The sequence below is a fragment of the Muntiacus reevesi genome, chromosome 7 (assembly GCF_963930625.1).
Source record: "Muntiacus reevesi chromosome 7, mMunRee1.1, whole genome shotgun sequence".
Classification (NCBI taxonomy): Eukaryota; Metazoa; Chordata; class Mammalia; order Artiodactyla; family Cervidae; genus Muntiacus; species Muntiacus reevesi.
Genome location: NC_089255.1, coordinates 60,428,963 through 60,454,003, shown reverse-complemented (window position 1 = coordinate 60,454,003; position 25,041 = coordinate 60,428,963). Strand labels below are relative to the sequence as shown.

At 42.0% G+C, this 25,041-nt stretch overlaps 1 protein-coding gene across 10 annotated transcripts in view; it reads left to right on the top strand.

Moving 5' to 3' along the window:
• The first annotated feature begins 9,303 nt into the window (after nucleotides 1–9,303).
• The window catches only part of SEMA6D (semaphorin 6D), a 57,595-nt gene continuing 41,857 nt past the window's right edge, over nucleotides 9,304–25,041 (top strand). For 9 of the 10 annotated variants that reach the window (XM_065940658.1, XM_065940654.1, XM_065940656.1 and 6 more), the window contains exon 1: nucleotides 9,304–9,603. The gene's annotated coding sequence lies outside the window, so the exon portion shown is untranslated. Of the gene's footprint in view, nucleotides 9,604–10,437; nucleotides 10,690–25,041 lie in introns of those variants that run through there. The other variant, XM_065940649.1, reaches the window with a different exon arrangement.

Below are 25,041 nucleotides of genomic sequence, written 5' to 3'. Positions count from 1 at the left end.
AACTCTCTAAGTAAAATTTTCAAATTCCAGCAAGTGCCAATTCAGAAATACCATACAATGATCCTATCCTGTGGTTTCAGTCACATCTCCTCCTTCTTTGCCTCCAGAAACAACAGTCATGCCCCAACTCCACCATGGCCCCCACCACCCACTTCCACTTTTGCCGTCTTCGAGGTCCACAGTACTTCGGCCATAATCCTCTCCCTTTGACACCTGTCTCAGAGTGCTGGGCTCAGCTCATATGATCCTACATCATTAAGTCTTTCACAACCACACTGTTATTCGAGCCTTCTTTTTCTGTCTCCAGTACTCTTTCTCTGCTTCTGGATGTAGCATCTCCACTGTGCTGCCACATATGACGTTAGCCTCTTGCATATTTTGTTTCTCCAGCTAGGATGCACACTGTCACTCGTTCCACTCATCAAATGTGTCCAGGGTTCCAGTCCCCATCACTGTTCTAGACAATAATGACCTACTTCTCTCTCTCCAGAAGCTCAGGCTAGTAAAAGGGATAAAACAGGTCAGTAATGTGATATGGTGAAATAAGTATAATAAGGAAGTCCAAAGGGCAGGGAATAGGGAGACCCTGTGATAAGCACCAACTTCAATTCAGAAAACTCAGGTTCAAGGTCTGGCTGTCCTTTGTTAAGTTGTGATAAACTTATCTCCTTGTTTCAGTTTTTTCATTTGCAAAATTAAGATCCCTACCACTGAGTGTTCTTGAAGGCTCAAAATAAAATTAAGTAGTGCATTTCCATTTGTTCCACCAGATTCACTCTCTGTCCTCTTCCTCTACTCCTTGCCTCTAGAAGCTGACCTCTAAGCAAGGGGTTCCCCTCCACATCACCACCGTGTCTCCAGGTTCCACTAATTGCTCCCTCCTCTGGCTGCTCAGGTCCTCGGGGTAGTCAGGCCCCAGGGTAACTCTCCCTTCTGGGTTCCCTGCACCTTGCAAATCATTTCTTTATTAAAGGTTCCTAAAATTGCCCAAGTCGAATGTGCCATCTGTTCCCTGCCAGGACTCCGACTGATAAAACTGCTTTTCAAACTTGACGTTGCTGTCTAAATGCAAGTTATTTCTCATTTATCTTTGCACAGAGCTTTACACAAAGCAGATTGCTGCTATTAATAACAAACAGTAAAATGAATGTTTGCGAGGATGAATGAGTGAATGATCCTACCCTCTTCCACGTCACTTATGTTCTTCTCTGGGGAATATCTCCTTGTCACCTTGATTGGATTTTGTGATGCCCTGATCTGATTTCTGTTCTCTTTGGAACTCATTGTCTCTTAGGTGAAACATTTCTGCAGATAGTCTAACTCAGGTTTTGTATGTTCCTAGTGGCTTAACTTGGAAGGGTTAACTTTGTCTGAAATATCTAAAATATCTGCCTTCAATAGGTTGCACACTTACCTGATATCAAAATGGATTGCTTATTTGTTCATTTGTTTGTATTTTTTGTTCATCAACGTAAAAGTTGGCAAATAAATCAAAAGCAAGCAAATTGATTGTTCTCCTATCACTCGAGAACCAAGAGCATATTTAAGGAATTAGTAACCCAGATTGAGGTAATTTTTTTCAAAAGCAGAATAAATAAATGTGGGGTAAATTATTTCCTCCACTGACCCCTTTCCTAGGTAAAATCCTAGCCATTGAACAGACAATTGGGTATCTTCACCAACTGATCTAAACAAAGATAAATCTCAGAATTCAGTATCTTGATATTTATGAAGAGGTGAGATCATGACTAATTAGACTTTAATATGAAATTAATTTATTTACAGCAATTACAGACTATCCTTTTTTCCTGAATCCTCACGTATCTCAATAAAACAAGAGACAAACATTTCCTCTTATTTTAGCATTAGGTGGATGACTTAAAAATGTGAAACTGACCTATGGAAACTATCTTTATAAAACATAATTTTGAGTAAACATATTTAATGGTATGCTTTGATAATGAGCAGGTATTATTCATTAGCAAATAATTGCATAACTAGAATTCTTAATTAAAATTTGTGATGAGAAATGAGTCTGTCTATCCTGTAATTATGACCCAGAGATTCAGAACATATTGGGATAGATTATGAGCACAATTCCCCAAATTTTAATATAATAAAAGAACTCACAAAGCCTTTAAATAGGGACTCTTGGAGGAAAACTACACATACAACATGCGTATGCATGGATTCAGATGCAATAATATTTGAAAAGTCAACTGTTGAATATAACTATTAATATAACATGAAAATATTCTTACCTAGTGATGCGTGATACTATTAAAAATCTCACTATTAAAAACAGTACTTCTGGACCTCTCTGGATTTTCCAGAAAGGCTCTTAGCCAATAGTTTCTTATTTCAGCTTTGTAATTGAAATACAAATTCAAACAATTGAAAACTCTGTGACACTCCTTTTTAACAGCTTTCCTTAATAATACATTTGAAGCAATTGTTCAGTATCCATCACAATTCACGCTTTTAGAAGATGGCCATGCAGGAGTCCATCCTGGCCCATAGTCAGCTGAATCAGATAGTGTTTAAATCTAACTTGGCTAACTAGGCCCTCCCTGATAAGAAATTCTGTTATGAAAATGAAATAGGCCTTGTTGTTTTTACTTGCTGACTGTCAACATGTGATAGGTTCTAGGTTCGAAGACCAGAGAGATCTGGGGACAAGGAGAACATGGGTGCAGAGTACCCTGTGGAACCAAGAAAGGCTAGATAAGCTGAAGCTTTCTCCTAACCTCACTCTAGAACATAAATGAAACCCCTGTAACTGGGGCTGGTGGAGCAAGCATTACCTCCTGTCACCTAGCTTGTGCCATTGCTAACTCAATGGACACCATACCCCAGACCCGGATTTAAACACTTGTTACCCAGAGAGATCTCCTGTGTGCTGCTGGGCCTTGCCACTTCATCACGGTCTAATAGGGCACTGGGGATTTTAGACAACTCCTCTAATTACAGTGGAGCACTGACAGTGTTTGCTATTGATTTTTATCCCACAATGTCAACTTCTTCTGATCCTCTGTACACATACTATGCTCACTCCCCTGCATATCAGTAGCGTAATTTTTAAATGACTTTAATATATTTAATATTAACAAAATGCCCGTCATAGTAAGCATCCTATCTGAGAAAGCGAAAAGAAACAAAGAAAGAAAGAATGTATTGTGTGCCTTTGTTTTGAAAGACAGGAATTACCCAGAATCCTATTCCCTTTCTTTAACCAATAGGTGGCGCTAGTGGTTGCTGTCAAAACCTCGGCTCTGTAGCTCTAACATGTAGGAGTTCTAGCACTTAGAGGATCATCATCATCATGATTTTGTCAAAACTTTGATCGTATAGCCCTAACCACTAACTGAAACATTTGTAACCTAACCAGTAAGGTTGATTTTAATATAAATTCACATGATGCTAAACAGGCCTATTTTCTCTTTATTTACAAGCAATCCAGGGGAATTACATGGGTAATAGAATACATATAATGTATAGAGGTTTAAGCTATGTTTTAAACCCCATCAAGGGATTCCTGACACTAGTTTATAGGTAACAAACAAAAACTAGCAAGGAATTAGAAACTGAAGCACACATTTTAACCTTACTCTGAGTATCTAGTTAAGGATTTTTTTTTTAATGTTTTTATTTCCTTTATAATTCAAGACATGTTTTTTTTTTTTTTTAAACTTACGCTCTTTCCATTTTTCAGAGCATAGTGTCCTTGAAAGAAAATTAGACCTGAGAGCCAAACAGACCTGTATTAGACTCTAGGCTCCATCATCCACTAGGGCTAAAAATCCTGACAAGATGGTTAACTTAAACAAGGACAGGTTTCTTTGTTCCTAAACGATGCCTGTCTCCAAGAGTTGTGTCAGAATTAAGTGATACTATTATGGCTAGTCACAGTTTCTTCTCCCTTTGTTGATTTGAATTTTAACATCGACTTAAGCAAAGATAATAATAATAATAGGAAAGGAGGTCTATTTTTAAAAGCAAAGTAAAAAGTTATATATTTTTGAAACAGATGAAATTTTCTAATCCTCTGCCCCTTTTGATTGTCTTTGTCCTTAGTTAAGACATTCTAACATTTATTAGGTATTATTTGGTCCCAATTCTTCAAGGTCAGAGGCTTGGTTACTGTAAATTTGTGGAGAGAAGGCTGTCAGGAACTTACACAGAGTCTCATAAGCTGACCTCCTTGTATCCTAAGCTTTCCTTCTCAACGTATGTATAAATAAAATTAAGCAACTCAAACTGAGTTAACACCTCTTTATTTGACCTTTCCTTCAGAAAGTTTATTTTGCTTCTGTTTGTTCAAAAGATCTTCAATAAAATGTTGATAGCATCCTGCCTCTTGTCTGTTTTCAAAAGCGCTAGTATTATTAAAGGTTGTTTGCTCTTCATCCTTGATGGAAAAAGAAAAGCCTGATTCTTTTTATTTGTCGTGAGCATTCAGTGTCCTTCCACACAGTGGCACCTGAGGCGTCATTAGCAAAACTAGCTAAGTAACTGATTTACTATTTCCATAAATGGATGGTACATCCCCCTTCCTTTGGAGTGCACAGCAAAATTAGTCATGCTAAGATGGAGTAATCACAATGACTAAAAAAGCACATTTTTATCATTCCAAACATAAGCAGAACTGTGGTGGTATGCTATCATAGTACATAATAATAGAAATGAATTATGTCAGTAAAATCTTGAGGTTTAAGATTTATCATGATAAATATTTTTCATTAAAGTGAAATATCTTGGCAGAGTCACTTTCATATGCAGACTGTTGACACAGGAAACCAGCTGTGCCTATGCAGATGCTAAGATTTGGGTCTATATTATTAATGATTTATCATGTCATGGAGAGCATAGATTAGTTTCTAAAGCAATCCCTTGGCACAAAAGCACTTTCTATAATGTGTGAACGCAAGGAATACTATATGTGCATTTCAAATTAATCACAGAAGCTATAGCTACCTTTGAAATTTCAATACCTCTAGCTTTTTATTTTGAAACATGAAATTCTACATTCTAAACTGTATGATTCATGAAAATTCATGCAAAATGTTATTTCATATCAACTGCATAGTAAATGGTATATCTGAATTTTTAATATATATATGTATATATATATATTACACACACACACACACACACACACACACATAGATGATGAAATTAAAGCAATGGAATGGAACAAAAATTTATTGCAAACCTATTGTGCACCATGTGCTTTTACCCTAAGTCTCACATTTAGTGTGAGGTTGGATTAAGTTTCTAATCCAATTCTTCAGGATCCCAAGGTTGCTCTGCCTACAGGGCATGTATAATAACATTGGCTAATATTTATTCAGTGCTTGCAGTGTTCCAGGTAAGATGCTAAACACTTTACATGCATTATCCCATTCAGTTTTCATAAAATCCATTTGAAGTATTGTTATGACTCCTGTTTCACAGATAAGAAGACTGATGCACAGTGTAGTTAAATAAATTATCCCAGGAGAGGGGGAGTCTGGATTTGAATCCAGGTTGTCTAATGTTTCCAAAACATTCACTATTTACCACTGCTATTAACTGTAACCTCGGAATTAACCACCATTATAACTAAGTAAGAGGTTAGGTTTCTCTTACACAATTACTACTGGTGTGGTCTTAGGCAAGTCACTTAAACCCTCTAAGCCTCAGTTTCCTCTTCTGCAAAATGTAGGTAATAATAATACTTAACTCATAAAATTGTTGTGCACATTAATATTTTTAAAATGCTTAAAAGAGACTGACACACAGTAAACACTAATGTTTTATTTAATAGCTGTAATAGTTAAGGAGTGGTATTCTCTGATAATTGATAAACTTTTGCTATTACACACTGATTTTCTATAATTTTCAGATGAATTTTATTGTTTAAGCTGTATTAGAAATGAAACATAGAAACAAAATTTTGAACTTTTCCTAAAGCAAACAGACAAAAACATAGATTGTAAACAAAGTTATTACTTATCACATCACTGCTGGGAGATGTATACAGATAACACAAAAGCATAATCCTTAACCATCTAAAGCACAGACCATTTCAAGCATTCTTTCTAGGTGTTAAAAGAGCCAAATATCTTCTTTCTTTCTTGATTCATTCATTCTTCACTCATTCAACAAACACCCTTGCATAGATAACTATGCTTGCCCTAGGGATACAAATGAATCAATCCCTACTGTGGAGAAGCATACAATCAAAAGATAACTATATTCTCTGGGTCAACACATAAAAGAGTATGTGGGGAAAGTGTGGCTTCCCTTGCCAGATCTGTTTAACAAGTACTTGTTGAGTGTCCACTAAATGTCAGGCTAGGCACTAGGGGTTATCCGGGTAAATAAGACAAGATCCTCGCAGTTAAGAAGCACCCAGTAAGGAAGACATATTGAGCAATTATTTTCCCTTCCATTTGGTAAATGAGAGAAGTGAACTTGCTAGGAGAACACAAAAGAGAGATGCTTATATCCATCTTGGGGGCTAGTGGGCTAAGGGAAATTCTGACAGCTGAGTGAAATTATTAAATTATTAAAAGTCAAGAAAAGCAGAAACTAAAGTACCTGAAGTGATGGAGAAAGAGTACCCCAAGAAGCAGACAAAAGTGCAGACATGTAGACAAGAGACAGTGTGACTGGGGGACTTTACACAGCGGGGCTATGCCAGAGCCTAAGGGCTTCCCAGGTGGCACAGTGAGAAAGAATCCACCTGCCAATGCAGGAGAGAGACTCGGGTTTAAGGCCTGGTTTGGGAAGATCCCCTGGAGTAAGAAATCACAACCCATTCCAGTATTCTTGCCTGGAAAATTTCATGGACAGAGGAGCCTGGTGGGCTACAATTCACGCGGTCGCAAAGAGTTGGACACGACTGAGCAAGCAACGGCAGCTAGAGCCTAAAGCATACTGTAGTGTGAGCAGAGAAAGTCCAGTCTGACTGGGGAAGTAAACAGGGCTAAAAGGTTGTATAAAATCAACCGAAAGGACAAATGCTAATAAACTGCACAGAGTGAGCAGTTCCCTTAGATTTCTCTCCACTAAAACCCAAACAGAAAGAGTGTCATTTTCTTGACATTCAAGACTCTGGGAACCAGAGAAAGGACTAATCTTTAAGAATAATATTTTTATCTGACCAAAAGTAATATTTTGATTCTTTTTTTTAGATTTCCACTGTAATGTGTTATTTCTAAAATACATCTGAAACAAACACATAAAATATTAAAATGTGTTGAAGTTGAGTGGTGGGCATATGAATGTTATAGCCTTTTAATCTTCTAGTTGTTTGAAAAGTTCTTTTTCTTACAATTTACACCTTGAATATAGGGCCTGAATATCACCCTCCTAGGTCTGCACTTTTACTTGGTAAAAGTAACGCTCAGTAAAATTGTTCTTTACCATTCTTTTGGTGTCACTTGATTGTCCACTTCCCTCTCTCTCTTTCCTTTCTGGACCAAACATGGGGATTGGCGCTGAGGTGTACACTGCTACTTAGACTGAAAACATGTCTAACCCTTGGCTCGAAATGACCTATCAGCATATTCTTCTGCAACCTAAAAGGTGTTTTCATTCTTGAATTTAAGAACTCAGTCTAAGGTGAATGGCACTCTCTGGGGTGGCACTCTTTAAAGCTGGCCATCGCAAAATTTCAACAAAGAATTCACAGATCTGGAGAACTGAACTTCTTTTTTTCTTGGTTGCTATTGCAGACAGAGGACAACTCCTAACCTTTCTGCCTCTAGGTGTGTGGCGATATGATTCCTCAAGCCACTGGTCACCCCTTTGCATATTCATTCAATGCACAGAGCGCTCTGCCTGCAGCGGGGCTTGCTCTCTTGATGGAGAAAGGATAGAATAACTGGATACGAGTAAAAGAGGCAGAGCTTTCTGGGTCAGAAGTTGGCTGCAGAAGGGCCCTGACTGCCAAGTAACTTGCAATGATGTCAGAGCCCAGCACAACCCGAAAACACCAGCCAGCCAGCCAACAAAAGCCTTAACAACAACAGAAAAATCACAAAGCTGTGTTGCCAAAGCTGTTCTTTCCGCCCCCTACCCTTGACTTGGAATAGGAAGAACAGCAGGAAGAGAGCTTATATTTTAAAAGACTCCAGGTCCATCCTCTGTCTTCCTTTTGGTAACAAAGTGTTAACTAGTAAGGAAACAGTTCTCGGGATGAGTCCTGCAGCATTTCATTGGGGTGTCTTTTTTGGGTTCCTTTTCAAGGCTGTCTGTGGATGTTTCAGAAATTACTCAGAACAGGGTATTTTTTTTTTCCTAACTGTAAACAGTAACTGTGCTTGGGAGAAGCAGGAACCATTGAGGAAAGGAAAATACTTTGCCCCCTTCTCTCTTTCACGGTAATTAACCATACTCAAATGAAAATTAAAAGTTTGGCGGAAAAGCTTTCATCTTTTTCTTTAAATGAGGGCATCATGGTTCATTCCAGCCATTTAGAGCCCTCAGTGATTCAACTGGAAATTTTAATAAAACAAAGCCCATTCTTGGATATGAAGTTTGAATTAAAATCCTCTGGTTTTCAAATGTGTGAGTTTTTTCCTTTCCTTTGTGACAGTCAATTTTAAATGATGTCACTTCAAGGACATTTTCATTTCTCCCACAACATATTACACGAAACACTTGCCTGTAAAACCGGCTCATTAGCCTGCAAAATTATACTGTACTGAATGGCTTTCATTCAAAGTAGAAATGGGATTTTTAGTAGGCAATTTCTGTATTTTATAAAGATAAAACAATGTTTGATTGCTTCTCCCCAGCTGTTTTGCTTAGTGGTTATAAAGAGAAGTTGGGGGGGGGGGGACGACAAAGGTCATATGGGGGCGGGCTTGTAAGGATGTACTTAAAAAAATAAATCTTAGATCAGGAAAGTAAGGCATAACTTTATGGAGCAACTGTGCCTGCAGCTCCTCTGGGCTGCAATGATTTGTCCTCTAGATGTCTGGAGGAAAGCTCTGAAAAATCTTTCAGAGAGACAAAAAAGAGGGAAAGAGGGGGGAAAGCGAAAAGGCTGCTTCGCAGGCTGCAGCAGCCGCCGCGAGCCGGATGACTGAGGCGCTGGGAGTTGCTGGAAGGAGCAGCTCTTGAGAGGTGGCGAGAGGGAGGGCGCGCAGCCGAGCGCCGGGGAGGAGGGACGCGGAGGCCACCGAGGGGTCAGCCTGGCCGCGGCGCCGGGCTGGGGGCCTCCAGGCGGCGCTGGCCGCGGCGCTCGGGCGAGCGAGCGAGCGCGCCGGGCCGCCCGCGCCGCCTGCTGTCCGCGCCCGGGGGTGGGTCCCGCGCCGCGAGCTGCCGAGTGCGGGGAGGGAACGAGACTCCGGCTCGCCTGATGGATTGACTTGGAGATGGATCGAATTACACCATTTGCCGTGCCTCGATTTGTTTTGCTCCCGCTTGGTCCGGCTGCCGCTGTCGCTGCCGCTGCTGCAAGGACTGGTGGCGGCGAGTTTCAGGATTATACCGAAGAAACCAAAACCTAAAGAGACACAGGGATATAGATGTATTTCGATTTTTTATTTTCATTTCTCCTTGAGCGTAACAAGCTTTTATTATTTTTTTAAACCAAGCCTCCCCCATGAGGTAAGACAGCCCTATAAAAATTTGCTAATGCTCTCGGCGCCTGGTGGGGATCGGACCCAGATCCTTAAGCCTGAATCGCTTCTAGTGTGTGTGTATGTGTGTACGTGAGCGGGTGTGTGTGTGTTGGCACTGGAGAGTTGATTTCTTTTCCAAGCAGCTCTCCGCCTGCCGTGCAAGAGACGCGCAAAAGGCTGGAGGTTTGGTGGACGCGTCAAAACTGGCATTGCTGGAGGCTTGGGGGGAGGGGCCCTTCAACATTGTGCACCCCCTCCCCCCCCCCAAAAAAGGAGGAGAAGGAAGGGGCTAGCAAAAGTTTCTTGCCAGGCAGCGCCAGCCCCGCGCTCCCCCACACCTTATCAGAGAACCCGGGCTGCTTAGGTGTCGGGCACCACGTCTCCAGCTCTCGCCACCCCCGAGCCGAAGCTAAAGGAGCCGGCTGCGGGCTCCGCCGCCCCCTTCCGCCCGCCCCGCAGCCCCTGAGCTGCCCCCGGCATCGCCGGGCCAGGCAAGCAGTGGACGGGCGGCCACTCGCCCGCGCCAGGGGAAGGGGCGCAGCGCAGCCGCCGACACCCGGGCAGCTATCGGCCAACGCCGGCTACCTGTCGGTGCGCCTCGGGCTAGGACGGCCCGCCGGCAGTGCCGAGGGGCGGGGGCTCGGGGGACTCGGCCCCTCGCCAGCCCCCAGGCTTCGGCCCCGAGGGCGGCCACTTCCCACCCTCCCTCTCCCCCTGCTGGCCGAGCGCGCCGCGGGCGGGCTCAGGGGCCCGGAGCTGCCCGCTGCCCACCCCCGCCTCCCACCCGGCGCCCCGGTTTCTCTTCCCAGCCACTCTCCCCCGCAACTTTCCGAGCTTTGTTCTCCCGCTGGAAATGATTCACGGAAGCGTCTTGGACAGGGTCTCCGCCAGGCGGCAAGAGCCCAGCGCTGAGATGTGTTACGTTCTCATCTACCCATCAATTATGGATGGAAACAAATAAGGAAGAGTCAATTTTGCATGAGCCCCTTCTCCGGCGGCCAGAGGCGTCCGCAGCCGGGAGGGAGCCGCCGCGCGCGTCGGCTGCCGCTGGCAGGGGGATGGTGAGGAGAAGGTAGGGAAACTTTTATTTCCCGTTTTGACAGCGGTGGTGTTTGTTCCTGGTGCAGAAACTGATACTGCAGCTGCCTTGGGTAATTTGGAAGGGCTTAAAGCTTCCTCTATCGTGTATAACTCTTGGATTGAAATGAAAGGTCACAAGGACTTGAAGGTGTGGATGAGAACTGGGTTTGAAAATGTTTTGCCGTCTAGACTCTCGGGACCACTGCTGTCAGGTGACTCTTTAAATCGCGAACTTGTGAAGAGCTAAATGCCAAGGAGCTAGAGAAGAGGGAGGCAGCAGTGTTAGAGAAACTCAGAGTACTACTCCCCGTTCCGAGGTGACCAGTCAGTAACCGAAGTTCCAGCATCCCAACCTCTCACCGCGTTCAGCTGGGAGATTCACACAGAAGGATTATTATAGATACACAGACTTTGTAAACAGTCATTGCCCCTTATGTCCATTGCTACGGGCGACTGCTTTCCCTTAAAAATAACCGTAGTGTTTCCAGTTACTTGGGAGAAGAAATAACTGGGACAGTTTTCCCAAGAACTTCTAGCTCCTAAGAGTTGAAATCTGCAGTAAAATGTTGAGTTGCTTTTTAAGAATTATCCTTCCCTCTACTTGATATTTGGGCCAGTAAAGTGGATTCTTTTATTCAAGGCTGAAATCCGAGGGAAAGGTTTAACATTTTTCTAATCTGCTTTGGTCTCCCCTCCCTGCCCAGAATTGGACAAATATTTGTTTGGAGAAAATTTTCAAGGTTTCTTTCTTATAGAATTGTGAAATCTTATCCCAGACAGCTCAAGGTGAGGATTTTACTGTTCTTTTGGTGGTTTAACAATAGGTTTTGATGCTGGCTTATTCATGTGGTTGGAAAATCCCCTCCCTCTCTTTGGTATCTAACTCGAGAAATTAAGTTGTGTGTAGTCATGTTTAATGTAGTAAGTGACAGGCATATTCTGTCAGGCTGGTGAGTACTATACAGGCATTTACCCTGGCTCAGATAAATAAAAATTGCTAAATAAGTTCTGAGATGTAAGCGTATGTTACCATGAACTTGAACATCTTTTTTTTTTTTTAACCCCACCCCCCCCCCGAACTTGAACATCTTTAAGTAAATAAACTGTAGCCCAGCCATAACTGAGTTTTATATTTTATAGTTAGTGTCTATGCTTTGATTTAGGTCCCTGGACTGTTCTCTTAGAAATACAGTGAAGTAAAAAAAACCCTGAGATTTCCAAATGTGTTGTTTAGCAGACTGTTTTTTTCCAGTGGTATATTTGGTGAGATATTAACAGCTAGCACCTAGTTCGGACTGGATACTGGTTATTACCTGTCTTTGTTTCTATGAGGGATGCTACATAGGTGAACTTTTTTTTTGAGAAACATTTCTGTGATTCAGGACAGTGTGCTAGGATTATTGTGACTTCTCCTTCAGCAAACAGCTAGTTAACTTGAATTTGATTTAGATTTGTGGGCATTCTGCCCTTGTCCTCTTTTATTTATTTATTAGTTACTTATTTATTTTGAAGTCCTCTAATAGCACCATCTGGCCTTGTCTCCCCTCATTTGATGGATTTGAAAGATGGTTGTGACGTAAACTGTAGAGTGGGGGTAACTTACTTAGATACCCAGTGGAAGTCAGTTCACTTGCTGCTTGCTAAACAGGAAGGATCTGTCCAGTACCTTGCTGGGGTAAGTAGGCCCCTGAATCCTGTGTGGTGATTTCTTTCTCTTTAAACCACACAAGCAAAGTAAGCAGGAATCAGAGCTTGGATTCGCAAAGATACCCATAATTGTTAAGGACTTAATGAAACTGGAGAAGTTCTTCACTTCTTGCTGCTCCATCATAATAAACCTTGGTAATTAGCTTAGTCATTGTTCTTGCATTTGAGTTTGACTAAGTTACAAAGAGTGAAAAATACATCTGAAATAGGGTCATTTTTCACCCTTCTGATGCATTTTATGCAGAGTTAAGAGCCTGGCTGAATGCCTAACCATTATTGGTGTAAGAGTAGGAGGTGAACGTCTTCCCTAGCATATTGCAAGATAAAATATTACCTTTTATTTCAATTAATAGACTTTAAGCCTGCCCATTCTAGATTCATTCCTAGAGGAAGCAAGAGGCACTTGGGGTATGCCAGGCAGTCAGCATTTATTGAGTCCCTGTCGTTTGCAAGGAGCTATGCTAGCCAATGTTCCAACATCACGTGAGGCAGACATGTTTCTCTAAGTTAAACTTGTAAGAATCTAAAGAAACAGAGGATGGCAAAACTGGATCATTTGGTGAGAGATGTAAATCTGCATCTTTTTCTGAAGCTTGTTATTTCATCCTGAAGATTTTAAGGCAAGATTGTCCATACCAGATATTTATAAGGGGCCAATCTTTCTGCCTTCAACAGTAATAATGCAGTGTACTAGTAGTGTAATTCACATGTTGGAACTGTCAATGGAGCTGGAGACCTCGCTGTCAGCAGCTCCTGTGAATGGAGACTTAGTGTTAAAATCTACCAAAGCCAGTGTCTTAGATTGCAGCTTATTTTGTGAACAGCTGGCAACTTCCAGTTGGGGGAAAAAAGTGTGTTTTGATTTATTCCCATGACACGTGGTGAGAATGAAAATCATATAACTATATTAAGCATATCATAACCTTTTCAGTTACGGTGCCTATTGTCAGGCTGACTTTCCCTTCAGACCTGATAGCAGTGGTAGTGCCGCTGATAAGTGAATCTGCTTCCATTCATCCCAACAGGAAAACTAGGAAACGTTCTTACTTTGAAAAGCAACTGTTTATGTAACCAAGAGCGGTCGAATCAGTGTTCCACATAGGTACCACATGAGGTATACTTATTTCTCAAACTTTTCTATTAAGCTTTTGTTAACTCACCCAGATTAGCATTTTAACAACCCTGAAGTGAACTTCTGCCATTCTCTCTACTTGGACACAGTCTGTAGATCATCCATCATTCTGTCCTTGGCTACAACAGGCTGCTGGCTCCATCACCATTTGGAGCTACACAGAATCCATCCGACTGTGAACAACACAGCTGGCTACAGCAATTTTTTCTTCCACACCACTGGCAGCATTGTCTGGCTGTGGTAACTAAAGTTAACACCCAGAACAGGAAGTTTCCATTGTTTGCCAACCTGTGCTGGGCCCCTCACCCACTTTGGGGGGGGGGCGCACCTGCAGAAAGACCCTGCTGGCTTGCCGTGGCCTGTTCCACTTAAGAGGAGGCTTGCCTCAACCTTACAGGACTCACAGGAAAGCCTCTTCAGACTTGATACAATTAAATTACCAGAATTACAGAATTAGGAGTCATTCAGTCGTCACTCATGCTAGACCTTTAAAACTCAGACTATCGGAAAGGGGAAGAAAATAATGAAGTGCCTTTAGCTGGTGATCCCGAATGACTGAAACAGAAAAAGACCCTGTCTGGTTGTTTGAAGAAGTGAAGGTATCACTGTTTTATCTCTTATCACAAAGAATGTGTGATGGACCTAAAATCTGGGACCCAAGCCTAATGGAACCCGGTGCATTCTATAACTTTTTTTTCCCTCTTCATTTTACTCGGTTAAGATACCTGTTACAGTAGTCATTGCTTATTAAAGTGAGAATGGCATGAATTAGGTGGACATGTTTGCAAGGTTATGTTGCCAAGCTTTTAAAAGAAAAAGATTTTATAAGTACCGCTTTTGGAGTTTGATATAGGAAGCAGAAAAGACCCTGATGCTGGGAAAGATTGCAGGCAGGAGAAGGGGATGACAGAGGATGAGATGGTTGTATGACATCACTAACTCAATGGGCATAGGTTTGAGTAAACTCCAGGAGTTGGCGATGGACAGGGAGGCCTGGCGTACTGCAGTCCATGGGGTCGCAGAGTCGGACACAACTGAGCGACTGAACTGAACTGAACTGAACTGAACTGATAGGAAGGGAAGAGGATATCATAATTTGGTGGGAGCTAGTCTTCTCACCTCTTTTTCTAATGTTTACTAAGAAATCAGCTGTAAGATAGCTGGGATGATGTGATGATGATGATGGAGGAGGAAGAGGAGAAAGCAGCAACCTTGACAACTATCACTTATCATTAGTCTGCTTACTAATTTCTAGGTACTACGCTAAGATCTTTATCTTAATTATGTCCTATAACACTCAGACAGCTGGGATGATTGAGGCAGGTTCTGTTATTATCACTGCTTTAGCAAAAAAAGCAGAAAAAGAAACTCAAGCACCTGAGAAGTCAAGTCATTGTCCTGAGATCATAGAGCAGGGAAGTAGTGAAGTCAGAATTTGAACTCAGGTCTGCCTGACGTCTCAGCCCACTGTCCCATCACTGCACTGAGTTGTTTTCAGGAATCCGGACCCCCAGGTAATTTTCTGACTCTTTGATACTTCTGACATTCTTTTTCAATAAAAGAGTTCTATTTTGAGGGAAATCTTTGCATTGATTGAAATGATATGTGCAGAATATGTATGCTCTTAACTTTGACCTTTCTCTGAACGAAACTGTATTGACACACTCTTCTCCTTTTTAATTCCTGTTAGGCAAATAATTATGACATACCCTTCTTTTCAAGTGTCCTAGGGTAGCATCTTCTTCCACCATTTTTTCCCTGTTAGGTTTTCCTGTCCAAAATTGCATGGCACAGGACAAATGGCAATATTCATCACTCTACCAAAAAGTGCTTCTGCATCAGGGTGCAATTGACATTCATTTCCCTGATCTTGGCAGGTGAAGATCCATTATGTATCTTTGTCCCATTTCCCAGGAGTATTTATGGGCCCCATCAGCAAAGATAGTGAGAGCTGCAGCTGTTCAGGCTTTAGTGGCAAGAGGATGAAAAGTGTATTACTGAAGTTTGACTGCATATTATACTATAATATACACTTTTCTTATTTATGGCCGAGGGAGAATCCTTTTACCTTTGTGAGTAATCAGATATGTTGTTTGAGAAATCATCACCCATGCATCAGCATTTTTGGTTGATCTTTCTGATTCAGGAATCCTACGGGAGGGAAAAAAACAAATACACATTACCACTACCTATAGTGCTGAAATTTAAGGTTTTCAACATTTATTTATGGAAAGGAAATATGGGTTTTAAAAAGTCCAATATGTTCATACATATATAAAAAGTCCTTGGGAGGATCTGCAATTACTTAGCCTATTATTGGAGTCTGTATTTAAAAATAAAGTCAGGAGTTTCTACTCAGGCGAGGAACTGGCACATATGAACCAGAGCAGATGAAGCTCTTTGAGAAAATAACACTTCAATTCCCAGGAGCCAGCTGTCAGTAGACCAGGGACTCAGACTCCCCCAGCACCTACATTGGTTGAGGCCTCCTTTGGCATTAGAAGGGTCTCTGGAAACACTTTTTGGTCTGCAGAGTTGTCTACATATATCAGTAATTCCCCAAACCTCCCCTGGGTAATTGCTAGATCAAGTAAATATATTTTTAAAAGCTATTGAAGAAGAAGGAGGAGAGATAGAAAAAGGAGGGATAAAGAATGTTGCAGTTGCTTCTGTTTTTGTCATTGCTGGGGTAACCATTTGTTCATACAGCTAATTTTTACCAAGTGTCTACTCCTTACAAGGAGGTGCAAGGGTGGGGAAACAGTTCAAAGAGGAACTGACATGGATCCAGAGCTCAAGACTCTTACTGAGTGGTGTATTGAAGACGAGGTAAACACATAGCCAAAATAAAATGGCCAGTGTCTTAAGTGCCAGAACACACACGGACCTATGGAAATTGAGAGCAGTGAGAAGTTATTTCTGGCTGGGGTGGTCAGGGAAGGCTTTGTGGAGCGCTGATATTTGAGCTGGTCCTTGAACTAGGTAGGATTTGGACAGGTGGACACAGGGGCAGTAGGGGAGGTGCTGAGAGGGAGGGCATTCCAAGCATAGAGAACAGCTTAGGCAAAGGCCCTGGGATGGGGGCGGGGGGTCTAGGTCACTTGTCCTCTTCTGAGGCCTGATCTAGACTTGCGTTTCAGGTGTGAAGAAGCAGTTTGCCATGCACATCCACAAATATTTATTGAGTGTCTCTGGTCTACAGTATTGAGCCGATCAGCAGATGGCCCTGCAGCTTAAGCCATCAGAATGGATGGGATCAATCTTGTGATGATTCAGGAGTTTGCTTCGTGATCAGAGCTAAACCCCCACATCAACTGCCAACTGGTTCAGTGTTACACAGGAACATGGCAAAGAATCACGTGGTTTGCCTCATATTACCCTGCAAGCTGGTTTCCCCCACAGAGGGGTTTAGAAGAATCAGACTAGAATGTTGCTGCATCATGGGCTTCATCTTTTTGCTTTAACTTGAAAAGACTAGGTAGACTCTTAACAAAGAACACGTTGCATATGTAGATAGGGATTTGGGGAGGATGTGGAGAAAGGAAGTGAAAGAGAGAGCAGCAACTTGTTGAAATTGTGAGAAAAGCATGAGGTGGACTCCAGGTGCTCCTTCGACTGCAGGCCCCAGGAGCTTAGACTGCTTTATTCATCCCTGTAACTTAGCAGTGTGTGACACATAGTAGACATGCTGCAAATATTGTAGTAAACGTGTTAATTGAGTCTTAACTTTTTATTCGATTGTAGTTATAATCTATCATGCCTGGTGAAGTGTGCAAGCAATGGGGTTAGAACTCTGGCAACCTTCTCCTGATAGAACAAGAGAAAAAGCAGCAGCAAACAACTTGGAGTCACTAATGTAATACTTCCCTTTGGAAGACCCCATCCTTGAGTGACCCTGGGGATCTAGCATCCCTTCCTGAGTCTGAGCTTTCAGGGTAAACTCACCCCCCATTAGTGGCTCTTCACCATCCTGCCTTCCCAGCTCCCTTACCTTCTCCCTGCTTCCCCCCATGCCCATGCCTCTTCTATGTCAGGCTGTTTGGGTATGAGGATTTCCAAGCCATTATTAACCCCTTGAGTTAATGTAAATTGTAATCAATCCACAGTTACTTTTAATTGTGGAGGTGATAAGCTTTCTGGGCATCCCTGGTGGCTCAGTGGTAACGAATTCACCTGCCAATGCAGGAGACACGGGTTCAGTCGACCCCTGGGTTGGCAAGATCACTTGGAGAAGGGAATGGACACCCATTCCAGTATTTTGTCTGGGAAATTGCATGGATAGAGGAATCTGGCGGGCCATAGTCCACAGGGCCGCGAAAAGTTGGACACGACTGAGCGTCTAAACAACAACATAAGCTTTCTGAGAGGAAATACCAGAAGTTCTCAGTAGTATAAGCACGGGAACACATACTAAAGGAAAAGTAAAATGAAAACAATTGCATTAGGGGATGATTAAGCCAATTGCTTGGCCAAGAAATGCTCCAGTGGTTCAATTTTCCTTGGTATATTTAAGTATTTTATAAGTTAACGGTTACATGACAGTGTGAGGGCAGATTCTTAGTCTGAAGAACCACTGCCAATGAAAGATCAATCAGAGATGATAAGATAGGTCAATGGGGAAGAAGGGTTAAGCATATACCAATTCAGTATTAGGAACTTTTCAGGAATATTCCAGTGACATAAAGCAGAGAACCTGTTGGATTTAATAATTAGTCTGGCTCCTACCCAATTGCTTTCTGAAGTGAAAGGCATGCTGCCTCCCCTTGCATCGAACACAGTTGCCTTCCAGACAAAACCTAAAATAAACCGTCCTGGCTCAACTTGCCTAATAATAACAGCTAACCCTTACTGGGTGCTTAGCGGGTGCTGTGGCCCTGTGCCTAGTACTTTACGTATGTTATCTAATTTAATCCTCATGCTACCCCTGAGAGTGGAGGATGGATGAATAGTTAACTCAGAATTAGCATTTATTAAGTACTTACTGTGTGCTTGATACTCTTTTAAGTGAATATATTAAATCTTCTGGTCCGAGTTCTTTAAGGTGAGTGCTACTATTATTACTTCTTATTGCACAAGGGAAAACAGGGATGGGAGATTAAATAATTTTACCAGGGTCAAACAACTAATGAGTACCAGAACCAGGGGACTTGGGCCCGTGGGAGGCAACTTAGGAAGGTGGTTAAGGACATGAACTCTGGCACCAGCCTATTGGGGTGTGAGTCCTGGCTATGTGATCAATAAACTGTGATTTTGAGCAAATTACTTAATCTTCTGAGCCTTAGTTTCATGACATGAAAGGTGGACGATGATGAGTGGTAGCCACCTGGTAGGATGTTTGTGAGACATAAATGAATTAATATTTGAACGGCACTTAGAATAGTGCTTGGCCTGTAGTGAGTACTATATTTATCTCAGTGTCTGTTAAGTAAAAGTAAATGCAGTCTGGCTCCAAGGTCCATGCTTTTAGCCCTTATACTATGCAGTCTTTTCACATGTGGTTCTGTCATATCTCTTTGACTGATATATAGACCTTGAAGCCAGTTTTACAACCAGTTCTCCTCCACCCCCACACACTACACTTGCCACACATTCAGCCAGACTGGAGAGGGGAATTTGGCAGGAGAGCTCCAAGGCCCTGGAGATGTACCCAGACCTTGATGCCTAGTTGCCTAGCCCTGACCCAGATAGCAGCCATTTCAGATTGATGATGTCAGAAATCTGGCTCCACGGATGGTTGGGCTGAAGGACAAAATGTAGGTGATTGGCATGTGTTCTATGCTGTTTGCCCCCTAGGCCAATTAAAGCCTGAAGAACATCATGGAAAATCAGGCCTGTTGCTGTCATCACCCACATCTTTGATCTCTGCCAGTGGTCCTCAAACTTTAAAATTGATCAGAATCACCTGGGCTACATGCAGATTCCCAGGGCCGCAGCACCAGTGGGTCTGTGTTGTTGGGTCTGGCATGAGGCCCCAGGGTTAGCATTTTCAACACACTCCTCAAGTGACTCATATTCTGTGGTACCTTGACCACAAATGGAGAAATGATGCTCTGGGGTAGCCAGAGGTTCTCAAATCTCAGAGCACCTGCAGTTTGCCCAGCGTCTTGTAACATTCAGATTCCCATCCAAGCAAGGTGCTAGACGTCAAGACTAGGGTTGGCAGGCCCCTGGGTAGGAGGTTGCAAACCTCTTGCCCACAACTCGGGGAGAATCCATATGAGCCAAAGGCAGCCCGGCCAGCTCATGAAAGAGTGAAGAGAGTCATAAAATCTGCTCAAAGCTGAAGAGACTTTTTTTTCCCCGTAGTTTGCAAAAGATCCTCCCGGTGAGCAGAAATTAAGAGAGAAAAAGGGCCCTCACTCACTCCTGCTGACTGGCGTATATCATTTCATAAATGGAGTCCTGGTCCAGTATTCGTAGCAACAGTCTTTGATTTAATGATAAACTGAGATAAGGGTAATCAAACTTCATGCTTCAGGGCATCAGGTGATTGCCTGCTGCGGTCAGGATGAAATCTTCTCCCTTGTGCTTTGCACAATTGACTAGATGCATTTGAGACAGGCCGCAGGCTGTGCTTGCAAGAGCTGGGGCAGGAGGTGCGGGCAAAAAACGCCGCTGGATGAGACCACGTGGGAAATGGCCTTGTGTGGGATGAACAACCCCATCATCATTTGGCCTTATCATTTTTGTTTCACTTTAAGATTCTCCATACCCTGTGTGTATATTTCTGTAAACCACATGATGAAATCGGCAGCCTGCTGTGTCTGGAATGACTTAAGACTCCCAACTTTGGCCAATACTGGGCTCTCTGAGTGATCTAAGGAAAGCGCTGTCCCCCTCAGAGGCTCTGGCTCCTCATCTGTGGACTTTCAGTTAAAATGAGCATCAAATAAGACAGTGTTGATAAAAGGGCTTCATAAAAACCAAAGTGCCACTCAAATGTAAGGGATCATTATGATACAATGAATTATACTTTATGGAATCACCATTTATCACAATCATAACATAGCTATCTCATCTCTATGTAATGATATCATACATAATGACAGTGAACATTTATTGAGTTCTTCCTTTCTGCCAAGCACTAAAGAGTTTTATTTACATTCTCTTATTTAATCCTCATGTCAGCCCTTTGGGGCACATATTTTTTTTTTACTCCATTTTTTAGGTAAAGGCACGGATGCTCCAGGAGCATCAGTTCGTTTCCTGTTGCTGTTGTAACAAATTACTACAAACTTAGATGTCTAAACAACAGGGATTTATCACCTGACAATTCTGGAGGTTTGAAGTCCCAAATGGGCTTCATTGAGCTAAAGTCGAAGTGTCAGCAGGGCTGTGTTCTTTCCAGAGGCTCAAGGGAAAAATCCGTTTCCTTCCCTTTTCCAGCTTTTAGGAGGCTACCTGGATTTCTTTGCTGTGGCCCCTTTCTCCAAACTCAAAGTTAGCCATTCTATAACTCTGACTTCTGCTTCCATAGTCTTATCTTCTTGGATTCTTCTGCCTTCCTCTTCCACCTTTTAAGGACCCTTGTGATTACATTGGTTCCACCGATGTAATCCAGGATAAATCCACCTATTTTAAGATTCCTTAATCACATATGAAAGTTCCTCTTTCCATATGTTACGGTATATTCACAGATTCTCAGGATTGGGCATGGACATCTTTGGAGATGAATGGGAACATTATTCTGTCCACTACAATTATGTACCTGCTAGGAGCACACAGTGGCAGAGTCAGAATTCATGCCCAAACCTGTCTGACTCCAAAGCCCGTGATGTCAAACCACTCACTATAAAATCTCCTTGATTCATTCAGTGAAAGAAATAAAATCATAGAACGGAAGTAGCGAGGAGGGCCATGTTAACTTTTATAATATCAATCGGGGGCTTTTAAATCATTATAATAGTAACAATAAAAAAATTATCCTTACTGGTCTTCATGTCCTACTTTGTCCTAAGCATTCTATATGCAATCATTCACTTTTTTCTTGGGAGGGTGAATGTTATTTACCTGAATAACTGAATTGAATGGTTCCTAAATCCATCTGTCTTTCATGGGGTGACTAAACAGAAGGAGTGGGGGGCCAGGGGGCCATTTTGGAGGACTATAAAAAGATGTTTTAATGAAGCTACTGGTTCAGCAAAGGATGGTTGATCAAAGGTGTTGGAGATAACCAGGCTCTCCTCTGCTGGCTCTGACACTGTCTCTTGGCCAGTCAGATCTGGTTCCTCAGGAGACAATCACCCTGCCCGCTCATAGCCAAGACCATCTCCAATTTATGAGGCTTTAATGTCCTCAGAGGTCAATCAGGCAATCAGATGCTGTGTTTGATAGGAAGTGTGGGAAATTATCAGAGATCTCTCCCTCACTCTTTCCTTGTCCTCTCTCCTTCTCTGCCACACACTTAATAGCTAATTTGTGAGGCTTAATGTCATTTTAAAGTTCAAAACATGGTCCCATCACTGAAAAGGCCATCAGAGCAGTTTAAAAAGGAGTGAGAGGACAGAGCTGGGAGCCCGGAAACCTGGCCTGGCAACACTGTTAGCCAACCAGCTATCTCTGGAAAAAGTCCTGGCCTTCTGTGGCCCTAGTGCTCTCATTAGAACAAAGTGAGGTTGGTATGGGCGTCAAAGAGAATCTAAATGATTTCCAAGTTTCTTTCTAGTAGTAGCATTCCTTAATGTTATATTTATCTTCATATTTTAATTGCCATATAGTATCAAATCTATCGGTGATTTAAAAAAATATGAACCCACCTCATGAACGTGCATATACTTATCTGTACAAAGACACACACACAAATAGCCCCACTTCTCAAATTTATTATTGCCATTTACATTTTATAACACTTTGCCCTTTTCTTTCAAGATCACTTAAAACTTCATTGCTGCTAATATAGTTTTTATACTCAATTTTCAGAAATATATAGATAATATTTTCAGCTAGCAGTAATTGCACCTCATTCAACTCTCAGGAGTTGATACGCTACCATGGCACAATTTCCCTCTAATTTTCAGTTACATCCCTGAAGAGCCATTCCCCATGGAACACATAGGACAGGCAGGGAAAATGAGTTTCAAAGTAGAGAGGCCAAACCTGATTGGTAGTAGGCTGTTGCATCTTGTGTTGTAGAAATGTGTGGGGCTACATCTAAGGTCAGGGAGAAAAAGGACACCTTGATTGATTTGCAGAGTCTTCTATGCAAAACAGAGTGCTTGGTAGTCCCAATATAGCACATTTGCCATCTTTGATTTAATTTTTTTGAGACATTCATCTCCCTTAAAACACTCATGCATGCATGCTAAGTTGCGTCAGTCATGTCCGACTCTTTGCGACCCCATGGACTGGAAACCCATCAGGCTCCTCTGTCCTTGGGATTCTCCAGGCAAGAACACTGGAGTGGGTTACCATGCCCTCCTTCAGGGGATCTTCTCTACCCAGCGATCGAACCTAAGTCTCTTACATCTCCCACACTGGCAGGCATGTTCTTTATCATTAGTGTCACCTGGAAGCCATCCTCATTAATGATCTCTGTATAGGTTGATGAGTATTTAGTGCAGATGCCATCTGGCGTGATGTCTCAGAACCGAGCTTGAATTATCTGACCTGTGAGAAGGCAGATAAGTAACTCAAAGGATAAGCAAACTTGACGATGATTACTTTTGCCAGTTTTTTCCATTTTCTTTGTTGCTGTTGTTGTACAGTGACTAAGTTGTGTCTGGCTCTTTGCGACCCCATGGGCTGCTGCACGCCAGGCTTCCCTGTCCTTCACCATCTTCCGAAGTTTGCTCAAACTCATGTCCATTGAGTCGGTGATGCCATCCACCATCTCATCCTCTGTCGTCTCCTTCTCCTCCTGCCCTAAATCTTTCCCAGCATCAGGGTATTTTCCAAGTCTTGGGCAGAGAATGGGACCACTACGATCAACTTACATGGAGGAGACTAGTTTATTATTGAATACATGTACAAAATCAGCATTTTGTTACAAACTATTTGCAACTGAACAACAAAATTTGTGTTTATACATTGTTATATATGCATGTTATATACACCCCGTGTAATATTACATAAACATGTTCATGAGGGCTTACAAGCTAGAAAACTTTGGCATGTGGCCAGAAATATTTTTCTGCCATTATGAAAAAATTTTGCATCCCTGGAACAGCACTTTCATTTAATTAGGCAGTTTAAAAATGTAAAAACTATGACATTGGTGGGCAATGCTACAAAAAAGTGGACAGGATATATCAAATGAATTTTCTCTCATATTTTTTTTTCTTTTATTTTTCCTCCCTGTGACTTGTTTTAAAAGATACCCCTGCCAAATTTACACTTTGAAACATCATAATAAATACAGGCCATAATTATGAAGCCACTTCTATCTAGAGAGGTAGAGACAGAAATATTCTCTCTTCTCTTCAGTTCTGAGACAAATGTGAGTCTGTCATCATGAATGTTACCCGCATTTTTGCCTTTCTGTCTCCTAATGAAATGTATTGCAAACTACCTGAGTGGAAATCTCAGCCTGGCGAAGTCTTCCTTCACTTTGAGTACAGAGTTTAGCCTCTTTTCCTGTTACAGTAATGCAGTGAATCAGGTCCTAAAGCCCCATAAGAGATAGGTGAGGAGGCTCCTCCTTTACTTGCCTTTATCCAAATTTGCAGTAAGCTGTAAAATTAACCACCTAGATTTTCAATATCAGAAATTTCTACTTTCGGGGTTTTATGACTGCATTTTTGCTCACCAGAGTGAAACTTCACTCAGTCCTCATCAGATAAAAGTCTCATTCCTTAAAGGCAGGCCGTAACCCTTGCTCTGCTGTTTTGTGTATGGCCAACCTCCCAAAGAACTATTAGTCTTCAGGAGTCCAAATGGTCCTAAAGGCAAATTCTGTCTGATGTGCCACTCGACCTCTTGTAGCCCTGTTTTCCGCACTGGAAAATCAGGGTAATATATCTACTTCATTCACAGTTTGATGCTACGAGGTCTTTCTTCAGGAGAAATATAAGTAAGCACCGAGCATGGTATCTGAAATAATAAAACTCAGCAAATTGTTGTGTTGTTATTATTACTACTGTTTTCAAATCAGGGATGCATGGCAATATATGAAATACTCGCATCTGAAGTATTTTGTAGTTTTGTACATGGATGGGTTCTGTAAAATATATCTGGATAGCTACTTCTAAACACAGAGAGACAGAAAAAGAACACAAGACCAGTTCTACTAAGAAGCTGGCATTTCTTGAGCCATAAAAGCACTGTAACACCGCCACATGTAAACCTCACCACTCACATTTTGAACATGGTACTGGCAACTTACCTGTGCTGGGGCTAGGAAATTTTTGTGTTGTGAAGTATTTTCAGATTATGAATTGTGTCACTTAAATAATGGACCAAGTTTTCAGGGTGACTTACTGTATTAACTCAACCTGCCCCTGGGTCTGAGATGTAATTTTCTAGCTGCATTCTTTCACTCATTCACCTACACATTCATTCACTTATCCA